This window comes from Strigops habroptila, chromosome 5 (genome assembly GCF_004027225.2).
Source record: "Strigops habroptila isolate Jane chromosome 5, bStrHab1.2.pri, whole genome shotgun sequence".
In the NCBI taxonomy this organism is placed as follows: Eukaryota; Metazoa; Chordata; class Aves; order Psittaciformes; family Psittacidae; genus Strigops; species Strigops habroptila.
Genome location: NC_044281.2, coordinates 60487476 through 60504899, shown reverse-complemented (window position 1 = coordinate 60504899; position 17424 = coordinate 60487476). Strand labels below are relative to the sequence as shown.

At 44.0% G+C, this 17424-nt stretch overlaps 1 protein-coding gene across 48 annotated transcripts in view; it reads right to left on the bottom strand.

Annotated features, from left to right (window-relative positions):
• The window catches only part of SORBS1 (sorbin and SH3 domain containing 1), a 215667-nt gene that overhangs the window by 75769 nt on the left and 122474 nt on the right, over nucleotides 1-17424 (bottom strand). For all 48 annotated transcript variants that reach the window (XM_030488187.1, XM_030488185.1, XM_030488198.1 and 45 more), the window contains one exon: nucleotides 9958-10068. The gene's annotated coding sequence lies outside the window, so the exon portion shown is untranslated. The remainder of the gene's footprint in view (nucleotides 1-9957; nucleotides 10069-17424) is intronic.

Sequence of the window (17424 nt, the reverse complement as noted above, 5' to 3'; positions counted from 1 at the left end):
CTGCACAAGCACTCAGTAAGCAACAGCTAACACTTTTCAAGGTATATAGGTGATATTCCTATTTTACACAGAGATGGGGGATTCGGGTCTCTATTCTATGCAATATCTGAAATCAGCTAAGCTAGCACAGTGTAACAAGGTGCATGTATCAGTCTTAATAGATTGCTTTTTATAGTTCCAGAATAAGCAAAACCAGTTTCAGAGTTGGTCTCATTTACACACAACTGCAGTGACCTTCAGGGAACCACATAAAGCTAAGTCTAGTCAATGCATACAGGGATCCAGGCATACAGTACTTCCAACACACTTTTGACAAGCCTAAGGATGCAAGCTGAAATTAGACAGGGCCATTTTCCTTAGCCTTTGCTGACCTGGAGGCATTGCTACACTACAAAAATTGCCAGGGAACTGATTAATCTGCCTGAAATCAGGCACAAAAAGGTCCCAGTAAAACTCAGAAGGCTGGCCACTGTTACACATCCAAAGCCAGACAGCAAACCCATGATTCCCAGAGAGTTCAGGCTGCAGTGCTGGCTTGGTAGCCTTGTTGGACTGTGCTGCCTCTGAAGTCACCTACACACTGTAACAAGAACACAGTGACTGCTCCTCTACTCAATACTGAAAATGCTCTGAGAAAACCATACTGCTAGAATAACCAACAGTCTGACACTCAAAGCATCTCCATAAATAGCAGAAAATTACATCCTCATCTTCACTTCCCTCTGACTCCTCCAGCCTCAGGTAACCAAATTCACATATCGCTTAGAACTCCGCATCCATTCTCATCACTTTCATTTTAGCAACTGCCTCAGAATCAGCATTCGGGAATTGCTTTCAATCCCTCCTTGCCATAAAAATAGTCAGAAGAAAGATCAAGTCACTAGGGCAAGGAGGCAAAGACCTTCCCGTTTCCCTTAGTAAGAACACAAACCCACGTAATGACTACCTTGGTATCTCCTATCTTTTCAAGCAGCATATCCAAATGAAAGAAGCAACCTGAACATCAGTATGTACTGCCCCAACAGACCTACCCAATTATCAGTGCCATAGCATATACCAGTGCCATGTAAAGCCCTGGAAGTTCAGCTCAGAGCAGTTCTAAGAGAGCTACCTATGACTGTGACTAAAAAACCATACCGGTGTCCTTACCTTGATTCAGGCTTTTCAGTTAATGGTGCCATTTTCTTAGACCCTTGATTTCACTCCGTAAGAGGCACGAAAGAGTTAAGGAAACCAGTTACTTGGCTGCTGAGGTGTAACAAGAAATTTGTGGAGGCATCTCTCTGGCACCCTTAAATACTTTGCTCGTCCTACTGCTGTGCTTTAATTAGCCAGCTGGCTCTTAGTCACCCCATCCTGTCACCAGGCTTGCTCACCATCAGCCACCCCCACCCAGCCTGCCTGTCACTCCCCTACCACTGTCATCATGAAAGACACTGACTCTTCCTGCAGCTCTGGAGCTAGGGAATGGAAAGAGAGTAAATTTGGAGGTGACACTCTATGGTAGCATAGGCATGGGATGCCCTTCAGAAGGGAAGGGACAGGCAGACCTTGAAGATATAATAAAGTACAGGGAAAAGTACTTGAAAAAGCACCTTTTTTTTTTTTTGTTTTTAAACCAGGCAACATCTGCTCGTCAAGGAAGGAGTATTTCCATTAGCACTAGACATGGCAGATCTTATTTCAATGGATAGGAGCTAAAGGGGCAGCTAAAGTTTCTGCACTTGGCAGCTGAGATTTGTAGCATAAATATTTGACATGACACAAAGGGAAACTAACTGCTTGCATGGCTATTACATATTATATGCCTGCCCCATGGGCACCATAACAGGCATCAAAGGAGCTTTTAAGCCACAAGCTCTACTAGGGTATCCCTAGGGTGGAATGTCCCCACCACAGTGCAGCCTGGTTTCTCTTTAGATAGCCTAAGACTTGCACTGGAGTGAAGTTGGTGCCAGCTTTTAGGAGAGTGAGGGTATATTCATACATCCTCAGGCCCAGGCAGCTTGTTGGTAAGGAAGGTGAGTAGCAGCATAGGATCATGCTTCCTTCCACAGTAAATGTCTACAAAACAAACCACTGGGATCAAGACTTCTTGAAATCAGACCTTGGTGGTTGGTTCGTGCAAGACCAAGCAATAGTTTAATAGTGGAAATAATTTGAAGGAGACCCTCAAGTGTCTTGGTAATGTCCTTTGTCACCAGACCACAGCAACCAGTGCACCAAACATTGCTGGATTTCATGAATAACACTCCAGAGCGTCTCTGTCTGCAGCCTGTCTCTGAATTTTTGTTCCTCAAATATGCATGTACAGGCATTGATCTGCTGCCAAACTCACAGACTGGGAAAATGTACTGAAAATTATTCCAAGGCAAGCATGTCAGCACTGAAACAAGACCTAGAAAGCAACACAGATGGCAAGAGCTGCTGATTGCATAAGGGCGTAGAGCAAAGGCTACTGTGTGGGTCAACGCTTACTCTAGATTCAGATTCTTTCAATAAAGTGTTAGTAAAGGACATAGAACAAAGGTCTTCAAATACCTACACACATAAACCCATAATGATGCAATGTGAAATGCTGACTAAGGTTGTCAGCAACGCAAGCTCTCCTTTTTACTCCCCAATACACCTTTTTAGCACCCCAATACTTGCTTCCCAGCAAATGAAGCATTGTTAGCCAATGTAGGCACAATTCTGACTTGGTATATTGGCTAAGGGGCCAGAAGAGGTTGGAAAACACAGCTCTATCTCACTTCATTTATGACCAATCCCATACCTCAGTGTGAACATGCCACTGGTAGTTCTAATTAGAGGAAACAAAGGGCTTCTGAGCCCACATTTACTACCACATCCCAAAAGACTGACACTGAGGAGCTTGTACCTGGGGTTTTGTTTTCATTTACTCCAGCAGATTTAAGAGGCTGTTTGCAAAATTCAGGTCTGGATCTAGGTTAAGACTCCAGCCCCTTTCAAAGTAGGTGTGTTTGGGTGGAGGAGGAGGAAGATTATTTCAGACATATCAACAGTCACAATAAAGGATGGGGAACAGTATGTTTTGAACAGTCAGACCCTACTGTCCCTTCTGCAACTTGTCCCCCACCCCCCCCAAAAAAACAACCCAAACCCATGTTGTTTCCAACAACAAACCAGGAAAGCCAACAAAAAAGCCTACAGCATTGTCCAGAGTAAGATGTGCAGTCATCACCAGCACCAGCTACTTGAAATGTACCTGTTCATACAACAGTATGCAACAGGAGACCTCCCTCACCACCTGAAAATAACCTCCTTGATCTCCCTCAAGTCTCCTGTGGAGCCTGGACCGCACAAAAGTGTGTCAGTTGTAAGCCCTGCTTGCTGTGTCGTAGGGGTTTATAAACAAGCCTCTGATAGTTTGTCTTCAGGTAATAAAAATGACTGTGATTAAAATGTTGAAAGAGTAGAAACCATACTGTAAAAATAACAGCTAGTGATCAAAAGAATGGCACCTGGGGAGAGGCAAAGTAGGGAACAATCCAGAGCCTGGCTCAAGACCAAACTTAGGAAAGTTCAGGTCAAGGATTGGGGTCTGAAACACTTCTAGTCTTTACAGGAACCAGCTTAGAGAATCTTCAATGAATGCGGCATGATGGGAGGAATTTCTGCTACAGACAACTATTAGGTTAGAAAACTGAATTTTCACAGAATTTGCTATTCCACTTGGGTGAAGGGAGAACGTGCCAGCAAGCTTTGCATGGTTGCATGGCCACATAGCTTGGTTGTTTCCAAAGTCAACCTTGAGTGCAGGATAAAAAGCTCTATGGAGTGTTGCTGGTTTACCATCAACCTGCAGTAATAGCATACTACACATTGCAATTTTCCTGGCACCTACTGCTGCACAACCACTGCTGTGGTTTTCCCCCCATAATACCCATGTCTTTGCAAAAGACATCACATCTAGCAAAAGGGACAAAATAAACTGCGCAACAAAAGAAGTCTTTGGTATAACAGGGGCAGATGCCAGTTCTAGGATGTTCTGGATCACTGCTGTAGTGGCCCCTGGACAAGGCTACCCTCATTGAGTCTGTTTTGCTACCAAAGTCATAAGCAAATCGTTTCACTAGAGAGAGTGGATTGTTCCAGTTATAAGCTACCCTGGAAAGTTTGCTGCACAATTCATACAGTTTTTGTGTTTTGATAAATGTCACACAGCCATTCAAGTTCTTATATGTCACCCAGTATGCCATGGGGCTAGGCCTCTCAGCCACCAGAAGAGGTCAAAGAGGTGCTGTGACATGCAATTTAAAAAATGAGGTACTTTTGATAGATCTGGAAGATGGTTAGCAAAAGTGATTGAGCTTACTTGGTTTTGCCGATGGAGGAGGAAGGCAAGCAAACTTACATCATGCTCCTTGAGTTCCCTCTGAGTTCTAGGGTTTGAATTGCAAAACAAAACTCAGCCAAAGTTAACACACTGCAGCTAGGGTTCCACCCAGTACCATGAATGAGCACAAACTCATTCACCCACAACCTCACCCTGCTGGGCTGGAGCTTCTGCTTTGTTACAAAACAGCCACCCAGATTCTGGTTAGTATAGTTTTACAGCACCCTCCTTGTTATCAGAGATGAGCCCTAGCTTGTCCCAGAGCTCCCAACACCCAGATCCCCTTGGATGCCTCAGACCTGAGCCTGAACTCTGCAGGTCAGTCCTCCCAGGTGAAAGCTACAGGAATCAGTGTCACCCCAGAATGATATACTGCTGCCAGCAGCCCCCACAACTGCCAGGCACCTTAGTGCAACTGCACAAGGACTCAGGGAGTACTCACAGCTGAATCTACATGGCATGAAGGTGTTCAGGCTCTCACCAGAGACCAAGCAAAACTTCTTGTAAAGATGTATACAGCCTTTTAAGAGCTCTAGATAGGAACTTGATCTGCCAATAGGAATAAGTCGTTAGGGCAGAAGTAGTTAAGGGCTAGCAAGAGGCCCTTGTAATAATGTGTATTAATCCAGTGAAAGCATATAACCTGTTAAGTGTACAGAGAACACAGCACGGACTACAAGACAAACTGCTAGAAAATTTTCTCAAATGGCTGAGAAAAGCAAATGCATCACTTGGCTTCCTTGCTGAAGACTGAAGAACTGTCCTAGTGTCCCTTCTGTCCGTTGGAGATAAGAGATATGCTGTAGGCTAGTGATCTCTCATTTAAAACAGAAAAAAATACTACCTGGTAGGATTACAGTTAACCAGGATTTGGGATCAACAGCATCTTAAGGGAGACTTCTATGAGAGGCATGGCTCCTGCTGCTGTCTTGAGCTGGAAAGCACTGCCTCACACCAACACAAACTGGGAGTGATCTGCTGTCTAGCAGCCACCTGAGTAGCAGTTTCTCCCAGCTGTCGACCTATTTAAACTCCCATGCATAAAAGAAAGTATAACCTTGCCCATCTACGTTGAACAGTTGCTGACTCTGGTCCAAGTAATGTAGTGGAATTCAGGATGTGCTAAATACAACACTACAGGGGAAAAATTTAGGGCTCAGCTATGCTTATCCAAGTCCTAAGGAAATTGCCACTACAGCATGCAACCAACAAAACATGCATTCGCACCTGCACACAAGTATCTCCAGCACTTTGTACTACCATTTACACTCAGGCAAAATGGAAGCAAAAACTTGCATGCGTGATTTGTGGCACATGTGCCAAACTGGGGTGTGAGACACAAGGATTATTCTCAGTGATACTGGATTGTGTGTGTGGCAGGCAAACCCAGGCTCTGTTCGTCTACTACAGAAGGCCGTCAACAACAGTTCGAGTGTATAACAAGTTTAGTTTAGGTCAGAGCCAGCATAACTGATCCAACCAGCAGTACCTTATTCAATGAAAGGCACCACTGGCTGGCAAGGTAACAGAATACAGCCCAATCAATATTAAAAGCTTTTGCAATGGCACGAGCTGTTTACCAGTGCTCTTAAACCTTTGTGCTGCAGAGCTTAAATTAACCTGAAGGTACAGCCAGGACAAAATCATCTCCTGTATGATGTGCAAGGAAGCTGATTTTTGTAGAATTCTCTCATTTTTCTTCTTATTTAAAATACTCAGATATTTATTACAATCTCTGGGCCAGTACCCAAGCTTACTACCTCTTCTAATTACAATGATTTGGTAGACTGTCGAGGGTAAAAATGGGAGTTAGGATGCAGTGAACAAGGGAACTAGCAGAAACAGCAAAGAAAATTCAGACTGTGCGCTCTCTTCATATCAGTATTTTTCTGCAATGCTTTTTCCTAATTGCTAAAGACAAGTGAATATCTAATCAGGCTACCCACTGTTCATCCTGTGTTCTCCAGGAACAGAACTACAGAGCTAAAAGAAGCAACATGCCTTCCAGTAGACAAGCCCACGCTCTCATGGAAATTAAGACCCAGCAGTTCTGCCCAATGTACATGCTGTGTGTGTCATTAATGACTAGAGATCCAGCCTAAAAAAAAAACCAAAAAAACAGGCTGAGTATAAATTTGGATTTGCCTCTAACTTGGCCAGCTGGCTGGAATTATTAACCAGTTACATTAGTAACTATGAAAGCTAATGAGAGAGTAATCATATCTCACAGTTCACAGCTGAAAGTCGTTGGGGAGTTAAAGAGGGTTTAAGTTCCCCCTTCTCTTTGATTATTCTCCCTCAAACTGTGGCTGCCACCGAGTTTTGAAGGCCTCACTGACTAAATCTGTCCCCTAAGGGCAACAATTTGGTGTAGGTGTACTGAGAGGAAATACGCTTGAACCTCTTCAAGGAGATGAAGACAAAAGCTGATCTCCTGTCCCCTTTCACCACACCAACATTTCTTGTCAGAGCAAAGGAACAGCAAGTGGGTGACTAAGTAATGCTAATGACTGCTGCTCAGTTCCTGGGCTCTGATTAGACTCTTCTTAGCTTCTAATCAGATTTTAAAAAAACCCACAAAAAGGAAAACAAACACCAAAAATACCCCCAACATAAGCCAGTTAGAGAGGCAGGCCTGGCCTATTAGCATCAGTACCAGGCTCAGTCAAGATGTTCCTGGGTCATTGTCTCTATCCAGAAAGTCCACCACTATAGTGACTTGGAATGAAGTAAAAAAAGACGTTGCCCATCAGGCCATGAACTGCTCCCATGACCCTTTGTGTCCTAAGTTCCTTAGCCGAAAAACCACAGCTCAACAGGCCTTGGGGAACATCCACCTCTGGAGGCCTGGGGGCGTTGAAGCGCTCACATCACACACTAACTGCCCTACACTGAACAGGCAGGAGCTATGAATCTATGAGCAGATTGGGAAGACATTAAGGAAAACATTTGAAACACGCTGTCCCTTCCAGCATCTCTGCCTCATTGACTCTCCATCTGTTCCCAAAAGTTCAATGGAAAAAATGAAAACTCCATCTTCCTGCTTTCTATAAACTCACTCTCACTGTTACTGCTCTAGTTTCTGGCACCATGCTGCACCATTTAAACTTCTTATAGTCTAAGATGGGCAGAGCCAGCGTGGAGCTGGTGTGACCAGCTGACTGGAGACAAAATGACATGCTGGGCAATGCCCTCCTCTAGAAAACATCCTGCTCTGTCTCCAGGGAATTAGCGAATGGAGGACTCATTGCACCTTACAGCAGCCCAAGTAATCTTCAGAACTCACTCGAAGCAGTGAATTCAGGAACTGAATAAAGCAACAGCTATTGACCATCAGGCCCTGGAAAACCTGGCCATCAGTGAGAACAGCAACTCCTTAGCAGCTTCTGCAACAGCTTTCTACATGCACTAAGAGCAGATTGCTCCTTTGCAGGAAAAACAATTAGAGGACCTGCTTAGTAGAGTTCTCCCACACTTTGCCTCCTCCACCTATGACAGCAAAAGATATAGTCAAGGTTTCCTCACCGTGTTTTCATGGACTTACTTTGTTTCCTGGGGCACAGGCTAGATATTCCCCTCAACCCCATGCCTTTGGTCCAACTTGTCAGGCCCAGAACTGTTTTGTCTCCACCAAGTGCCAGATGCCTGGACTAAAGATCTGAAGTGAATAGCTGATCTGCAGCATGAATTGCAGGTTGCATTAAAAACTGACGCAATGCTTTAATTATATCTTTAAAAACAACAAATGCAAAATAGCATGGTATACAAACACTTCCGTGAATTCCCATGAGCCTTCAAATAAAGGAAAAGAGTCATCAGACTACAGAAAGGCAAATATTTTCTCTCATGTAAAAAAGTAATGTAAGAAGAGCCATTTAAAGCTCCACCTAACCTGGAATGGGGGCTAGTACCATACTCCCATCTAAAGCAGGCAAACTGAGGAGAGGGAGCTTCCCTCCCTTTTGCAGGCAAAGCACAGGATCATAAAATGGTGTGAAATGGCCCAAGTAATCAACAAGTTCAACAGCAGGATTCATGTGATTTTGCTTATAAGGCAGCAGGACAACGACATAAAATGTGGCTTGATACATCCCAAAAGCTTCTCCAGCTTCCTCTCCAACAGCCTGGACTTTCCTTCCTCAGAGAGGACTAATTCATAGAAAAAAAACAGCACAGTGATGCTATCAACAGCCTCTGCATGTTCAGCACCCAAGAGACTGATGCAGCCTTACTGGAAGGGCTCTGTATTGGCAAAGAAGAGAGATATAAGCAAACCCTGAGAATCACAATGTCAGTATGGATGTGACACAGGCATAGAAACAAAGATCAGGTACAGTGTTATATGGGAAAGGACTTGAGATGATCATACAGAGCTGAAATTTGAGACCACTGGAGCATCCATGCAGAGGAAAGGGAAGGGGAAAGACAGGAGAGACTGCTCTCCTGATGCTTTCAGCCTTTTTAGAAACAAAGAGAGAAGTAATCCAAAAGAGTTGTATTTGCTATTTCTGGGATGCCAGAGATTCAGTCTTCTGTAACTGCTGCTGTGACCTTTGCTGTCCTGATCACAAACAGGCTCCATTTCAGAGTCATCCTAAGGGAGAAAAAGTTGTCTCAAGAGCTTGACATGTGAGCCTCAGACTTGATCGTGTCTAAAACTTCTGCTTCAATGCAGAGTTCTCAAAGGCTGAAACACTTCTGCCTTAGGCAAGTAAGAATATCAAACCTTATCTAAGAACTGTCAAGCCTCTTTCCACCAGGACTTAATCTTAGACTATACGGTACCAAAACCCCCACACCATCTCCTCTAAAGAAAGCAAATCAGCTTCACCAGTATTTGTAGCCGTTGTGTCTGCAGCTACCCTACATCTACCTCAATAGCACCTTGGGGATCTGATCTTATGTCATCAACTCCATATTCCCCCTCCAAACCCCAATCCCAGTCCGACAGCTCCAGTCTGTTCTAAACCTACACCAAGTCAAGTCGCACATCCTGACATCCACTCAAACCTAACCCAATGACCTCTTACAGAGGAGGCAATGAATCCAGCTCATTATTGCCATATGGACAAGCACCAGTGCTAAACCTGCATTTGCAGCCTATTCAAGGCCAACTGCTAAACTTTGGTCCTTATCCTAAAGCCTAACCAATTCCAAAATCCCACTACCTCCATATGCTTCTGACCTAGACTGAGGCACAAAATATTCTTCTAGCAGCAGCACCAAAATAAACAGTAAAGGATGTCATAAATGCAGATAATAAACAAGGAACACATCTGATGGTGGCAAAGGTGAATTTAAACCTTGTTGGAACTACAATGTTTCATCTAATGCATCCATGATTCGCCAGAAAAATAGCACTTGGAGCTTGATCCTCTCTTATGAACGGGAGCTTTTGACTGCCTCATCTACCAAAACCCCCCCTGTATTACAGTGGTGCTCTTGCCACAGATAGCTTTTGCTGCACCACCCAGGTAGGCTGCTATGAGGAAGAAAAACTCCTTCACTGCAAGTGATATAGATGGGATTTTAGTGCCCCAACTTGGGATGAGGTCTCACAGTGACATGCTGCTTCCCCACTCATTCAGAGTACTCACGCCAGTCAGCTGGCTGAGCTCTTCAGGCCCGGCTTAGGAGGACAGGATCCTCTGACAGTGACTTCCACTCCGTCTTCTCTTCACGTGCAACTGCTATGTAACAGCACATACCTACAAAAGTCAAAGAGGAAGAAAACGCTATTAGTGCCACTAGTCCTGCTGTCCAACACAATTACCAAGAGGGCTGTTCCAAAGCAATCAGCCATTCACAGAAATAATGTTACTTTTAGATGAAGCAATTCCCCCTGCTTACCATGCAGGAAGTTAGGATAAACAGCACCCTGACCAGATCTGTATCCTAGCATCCCCTATGTGAGAGCCAGTATTTACGGTTGTCTCCTGGGAAAGCTGAAACCACATCTGTTTTCCTGCCTTTATGCTAAAGATTCCCCCCCAAGCAGCAAGGACAGCTGAATAGCACAAATACTCACGCCTCCCTACAACCTACAGTCTGTTTACTAATGTAAATCACTGCTGATTTCAGCTTAATTTAGTATACTGGTTTGCAAGATACAGAAAGAGAGATGTGAATACACATCTTATGCAGATATCCCTGATGCATGGATAGGCTTGTCCCATACAGAGCCTGGGCTGAGAGCTAGGGGTAAGGAGAGCCACAAAATGTAACTCCCCACTGCCAGGAATAAAAACCCTCAGAAAGAAGGACACATAGTAGACACATACTAAGAAACATACATGAGGTTGTCTTCAGACAAATTCCTTGGTACACAGCTAGACTGACAGCTACAGAGGCAGAATTCACAGAGGACAATTTATTTTTTTGCATGTATTGATGGTTACTAAACATGACTATTTAACTCCAGACCAACATTAAGTCTAAATGGTTAGATTTGACATTGATTTGATAGGTGGCTGTGCAGCTTTATTGGTTCACTCAACAACATTAACAGCAGCCTGGCTGTAGTGAGATATCTTTGCAGTTTCATTTACAAGGCAAGTAGTGACACCCTTCAACTTTAACCACATCATTTTTCAGGCTGAACTAGTCAGCCACTCACCCGAAGCTTCTTCCATATTGAGTGGAGGGAGAGTTTCCTCCAGAGGGCAACTCAGCCTCTATCTACACTGCCTTCTTCATACTTCTTTGTATTCAACAACTTCAAAAAGAACTTGAAGAGACCAACTAGAAAAGTTTCATGCCTATGCTGGATGACTGAACAAATCCTTATGTGTGTTTTATTCAAGCTCTGAGGGGAGTGGAGTCAATATTTCTTTCTACAAGCAACACAAGACCAGAACCTCCAAAGGCCTGGTACAACCAGCCTGTGAGCCAATAAGCAATGTCCTCATAAGAGTGCAGGTAGGGCATAAACATGACATGAAGAAAACAGAAGTTGATGCTCAGAGGTAAAAACTCTCAGAGTTATCAGGGACCTTGCCTAGTACTAGGCACTATCTCAGAATATACTCACAAAGTTCCAATAGTGTGATATTTTTACAAGCTTCAAGACTTCTTTCAAGACCCATTAATATTGCAAACAATGAGCCTAGAACCAGGCTAGTTTTCAATAACTTCGACTACTTCTAGGAAAACACAAGTTGAAACAAATTTTTCTGTCCAGGACAGTCTAGAAGTTTCTCCATCTGCAATAAGTAGAAAGGGATCAGTGAAATGACTCACTTTTGAAAGGCTTATTTAGTTCTTTGAAGAAAATTTCCTATAAAGTTGACCAAAGTATGCACCAAGACAGAGTTAATACTCCAGCAGCAAGGTCGAGCCCTGTTTTTGCTGTGATACAAGAAGCTGTCCTGCTGGCATTAACTACAGCTTGTTTGCTTTCCCAACCTGCCCTGTCCTTGTGAGTTGGCAAAAGGCTGAAGCTGGCCAGAGTCCCAGCTACCAAAAGCTGCCCAAAGCAGAGAACTCGTTACTCATCACAAGGCCTAAGAGCTAGGTTGAGAGGGGGAGGAGAGAGTAAATGGCACAAAAAGCAACTGATAAAAACTCCTCCGGTGCCTAGAGTTGTTACAACTAAGACTAACCTGGCATATAGCCATGGAGTGCAGCAAGACAGAGGAATATGGATGCAGGTTATGGCTGGTCTGTGCCCCAGTCTAGAAGAGAGCACTCGACATTTGAACTTTCCCCTTGGAAATGTGCCCCACACTAACTGCTGCAGGACCATAAGAAGCTATTTTTTCGGTGAAAAATCAATGCAGGATTCACACAAGGATTCAGTTTGGACTTTATACCTACTGCTGTTAGTGACAAAACTTCCCTTACTTTCAGTGGCAACAAAAGTAGGGCAGCTGACAGTATCAGAGATGAAGGACACTGCCAAAAAGTTTTCAACATTTTTTAATTTTAATTTTGTTAGTATTCAGCTGTGTTCTGGCTTTATCCACTGTAATAGAAAATTCTGCTAAACGAGTTTCCACTGAATAATGCAAGAGGTACTTGGACTCTTCCAGCACAAGCAGGCAGCACACTGGGCCCCTGACAGTGACCAAACTGCTTTGGTGAGCTACAAAAAGCAGCATAAAACTGGACGAGCACTCCCACCTGGTAACTTTGAGTGAATGCAGCAATATAACAGGTGAGTGCTGAAATCAAGCAAACTGAGCAGAAAACAAAAACCCATCGCAAAATCAAACCCCTCACCACAGTGCTGATAAAGGAGTTTCCTGTGGGGTTGTTTGTCTCCCACGCCCTCCCAAAGGTAGGGGTTTCCCTAACTCTAAACACTCCTGGAGTTTAGGGTGTTCAGATCCTCACTCAAGTAAATCACCCTGGCTTAGAGAAACTGCAGTCTGTAATTATGATGCACCAAACTACAGCCTTAGTCTGCCCTGGTACCCAAACCTGCCAAAAGCGGCTTTTCAGAGTGACATGGGAAGGGAATAGCAAGAACAAGAAGGGGATGAGCCTAAAGTACAAAAGTACCAAGGTCCACATTTTGACGGGAGTTTCTGGAGGCTGCTCTATTCAGGCTGATACAGCGCTGACAACACTACAGTAGTGCAGAATCAAGCTATCCTGCTCTTTCTTCCTTTCTCAGATCAACAGCCAGTAACCTGGCACTTCTTAAAAGGGTTGGACATAGGCCACACTCAGACTGCATCCCCATGGAGAAAGCAATGCTGCCAAAAATCAAAAAGGAGAGGTGAGAAACGAGAGAAAATTCCTTGTCACAGACAGTGGCCAGACATGATCCAGCAAGACAAGTGTACACTTGTGAGTCCTAGTAATGGCACCTAGTCACAACTAACACACTGTAGACATGGACATCAGCTCAGCATGCTGCTACACTTGCATTAACTTTCTATACTTCACAGCTTGCTCTCACACACAACCAAGCAGACAGCACAGCATCTAGTACCCCCATAGGCAGCAATGGAAAATACTGTCCAACTGATCTCACACCTGAACATGGCAGGAGGGCAGCACACACACACACACACACACACACACACACACACACACACACACACACACACAGAGCCTTGAGCTCAGGAACTGGAGGTGCCAAGCAAAAGAAACACAGGAGTTTCACATTTTTTCTAAGGTAAAAATAGAAAGAGGCTAACCCTGCTTGACTTCACCATGTTGTTTGTACAGCATCCTGTGCTTTGGGCACTGAGCTGCAAAATCAAAGCAAGTACAATGGTAATGAAAAAATAATCAAACACATCAGCGTGAGGCCAGATTTGCCATGGAAAAGCAAAGGGTTGAAAAGAAGTGAAAAAACCAACAATACTCAGATCTAAAGGCCATTTAGCAAACAACAACTTTAAGCAGCTCTGTAAGACTAGCGGGATAAAAATATTATTTCACCATTGTCCACATAAGGCAGACCCTTTTCCAAGGAGTTTAAATGAACAAGGCAGATGAAGGGAAAACAGATGCGTGCAAGAGAAGTGATTTGACCTGATCACATAACACCAGGGTCAGTGCCAGGAACAAACTGTGGCTCCTGCTTTCCCAGCACAATGCTCTTTTCACTGGTTTAATACTGCCTCTAAGGCTGGAAATCAACACCCATCTTTTGATGGCATTTCCATTTAAATCTGCTTGTCACCATCCCACCTGCTGGAGGTTACCACTCCTCACAGTGCTGGTAGCAGAAGTGCCAGTGTGAGCACTCCACAGCCTGCAGAAAGCAGAACCCACCAAGTTAAACCACAAAACCAGTGAATAAATTAAGCTCATCTATTTTCTTGATGCTGATCAGACAGTGCTCACATGCACTCTTCAGCTGGCAAAACTGTAAATGAAGTCAACCATCAGCATCAAGCAGCAGTGTGGAAGAAAGGACAAGGGTCCTCGTCTTCAACCTGAGTAACTGTTTGCACAGTTAATGCTTGTCCTTGGTATTCCACTCGGGAAGTCGTTAAGACTTATGGTTCAGGTAAGAGGAGTTACCAACAGATCTTTTAAAATTTCTTATCTCAGCCACTCCATCTTGAAAGTTCTAACTTAGTAAGTATCAAATACAACAAAACTGCCACCCTCAGCTATTGCAGCAAAGGTCAGATCCTGGTAGCATTTTGCTGATTACAATTAATAATAATACTGAGAATCAGCCTGATATTGATAAGCCATCTCTGATGTTACTGGCTTGTGAAGAGCTTATTAGACTTTACCAAACAAACTGTATGCAACCTATATGGACTGCTTAGGGACAGATGGCCAGAGTTCAGCCTGTGTCTACAGACTGGATTGTCTGACATCATACTGCTCTGGGCCAACAGGAACAGTGAAGACAACAGCAATGCTGTTACTAATTCACATGCAAGGCCAAATCCTGCAAAAGCATGTGATTCCCAGTGAAGTCAACAAAAGAGGCCCAAGTACATTCCAGGGTAGATCTCGATCTCTATAAACAGGTTTAGATTTTCTCCAATATAAAAATGAACTCTTTCAACCAACAGGCCTTTCATCTTCGCGAGCTTATGTAAACCAGTGGCTTTCCTCACCCACTGCTCAACAAACATGACCCACATAGTATGTGATCTCCCAAATGCAAATTCCTTACATGGACTACTTGGGTTCAACTCTGTTGAGAAAACACTGCCAGCACATAACAGATTAGCTCAAGCTGTCTTCTCAGAAGAAGCAACTCTTGGCTGCTGTTGAAATTCCTCTTTCAGGTTTGTCCAGCCCATATTCAAAAGTCTCCTTTTACTTGCCCAAATGAGTTGGCAAAATCCATTTCACCCCTTCTTGAGTGTACTGCGGGCAATATGCCCTGTGTGGCAGCAGTGCCAGGCTGGTACAAAGCACCAGTCTTCGCTCAGGTGTGGCTGTCTTTCTGGTTGGGCACACCAGCAGGCAACATAGCAGCAGCACTTCACAGAGAAAACTGCTCAGAAGCAGCCAATATATACCAGTAAGGCATACAACAATGGAGCCTTTCCCCTAAAAAACGCATAGGCATGCAGGAAGCTGGAGAGAATGGTCATTGGTAGCTCTCCATCTAACACAGAGTTCAAGAACACATCTGCACAAACAAGGAGAAGAGAAGGGGATATCTACAGAGGAGGCACCCTGGTTTCTCAATTCTTCTGCATCCCCAGCTCAAAGCCAAGACGGGAATAAACAAAAAACAAACAAACTGCAAAATAAAGAAACAAAGTCATGGTATATTTTCATGACACGCACAGAGAACCAAGCTTGTAGATCAAGACTAATCTGCTCTCAAATTTGGTCCTTAAAATGTAATTTCAGCAATGTGTAGTTGCTCACCTCTATGATCCTTTGGTTACCTCTTGAAAGAAAAAGAAAAAAGTGTCACCAATATGTAGAGATTGAACAGAAAGAACAACACTGCAGCGATGCCAGAGCTTAAGGCACATTCTCACTTTGTCGCCATTTTCCATTAGCTAATATTGTCAGCTCTGCAGAGGCGAGATATGACTTACCCCAGAGTAATACCATCCAGATACAGAGGTTACTCTCGACTGACCCCAACCTAAGTGAGATTAGAGTCAACCCCTCCCCTTCCCACCTCTTTCATCACCTCTATATTTAACTGCAGATTAACTCATTTCCTCTTTCCACGTGTGAGATTAAAGTGTACCAAGTGCTGTCAGCTCAAGCAGAGCCTCAATGCATCCTCATGTACATCACCACTCAGTACATGTATTAAAGCATGTCAAGGAGGAGAATGAGTCACACACTTCATACTCACAAAACTAAACACTTGCTCCTCAAGAAGTAAAACTGGCAGGCTGCCCATGCCCCAAAATAGTAAAAGATAGCTTCAATTCTAATCTTTCCTGTCTGTTACATAAATCTTAAAGACATAAGAAGTGCCACTATTTACCAGCGTGTTTGAATGAAATGTGGGTCAGTGACCAAGGCAAAGGGTCAAACACATAGTGACTTGGCCTCCGCGCACTGTGTCGATTATACTTCTCTAGGAGGAAACAATAGCCCCTCATTCCAGGGAAAGGGGAAAAATAATGCAACAAAATCTCACTGAGGTCACGCTCACCACGTTTGGTTCAAGAAGGCCGAGAGCTATAAAATTGCCCAGGAGAAAGAAACCACAGCAGGGAAGGGGCAGAGAAAGAGATGGCAGTGAATGACTTCTGCACCCTGTGCAGTATCACTCACGAAGGGCTTTGTACAAGGGTGAATACGCTGCAGTCAAACCATGGTTCTGCACCCGCTGCGAGGCAGTCTCAAGGCAAGAAGAGAGCTACTCTGTACTGGGAGGGGGGCAGTAGCCACAGCTCCAAGAGGTGAAAGGATCCCACCCTCGCTGGGTCACAGCACTGCTGTGCTCTGACCCTGGTGATAGCCGGCTCCCGGTACTCCTACAGAAGGCAGGTGCTTTTTGCACTTGCATCCTCCCTTTGCATCTCAAGAAGGCTTTGCAGGGAAGACAGTATGTTATGTCTACTTGACCTCTCTGCAAATCACTTGGAGCCCTGAGATATAAGATCTTTATCACAGCTTGAGGTAAACATTTAGTGGCTGTAAATAAAGCTGGGACTTTAAATCCAGCCACATGAGTTAACTCCACGGTGAATATAATTTTTCACAGCTAACAACTATGGTAATGAATTTTACCTCAATGAACAGGGAAAGGGTGAAGCATGCAAAATTCAGAACAAGAGTAAGTTTTTGCCTTAGATTTTATATCAGTAATCGTTTAAAGTACAAGCACTTATTTTCCTCATCTCCCCAGTGCTAAAATCTCTCTTCTTCTAACATATGAAGTGACAAGGCCCCCTTAGTTTTCAGTGGCTGCAATAACAGGCCTCAGTATTTCTGCCAAGAGTAATAGAAAAACCAATGTGGACAGTGAGCGGGGAAACATGCAGAAGAGCCACTGGCATTTGCATCAGCAGAACAGCTGGGATAAGTTGTCAACTCCCCTTACTGTTTCCTCCAACTGCACTGCCTGGCAAAAGGGGCTATTAAAGGAAAGGAAATGCTTACGACAAGCTTATGACGCATCTCAAAAGCAATCACTGTGTCTCCATTGTTCAAGAAAC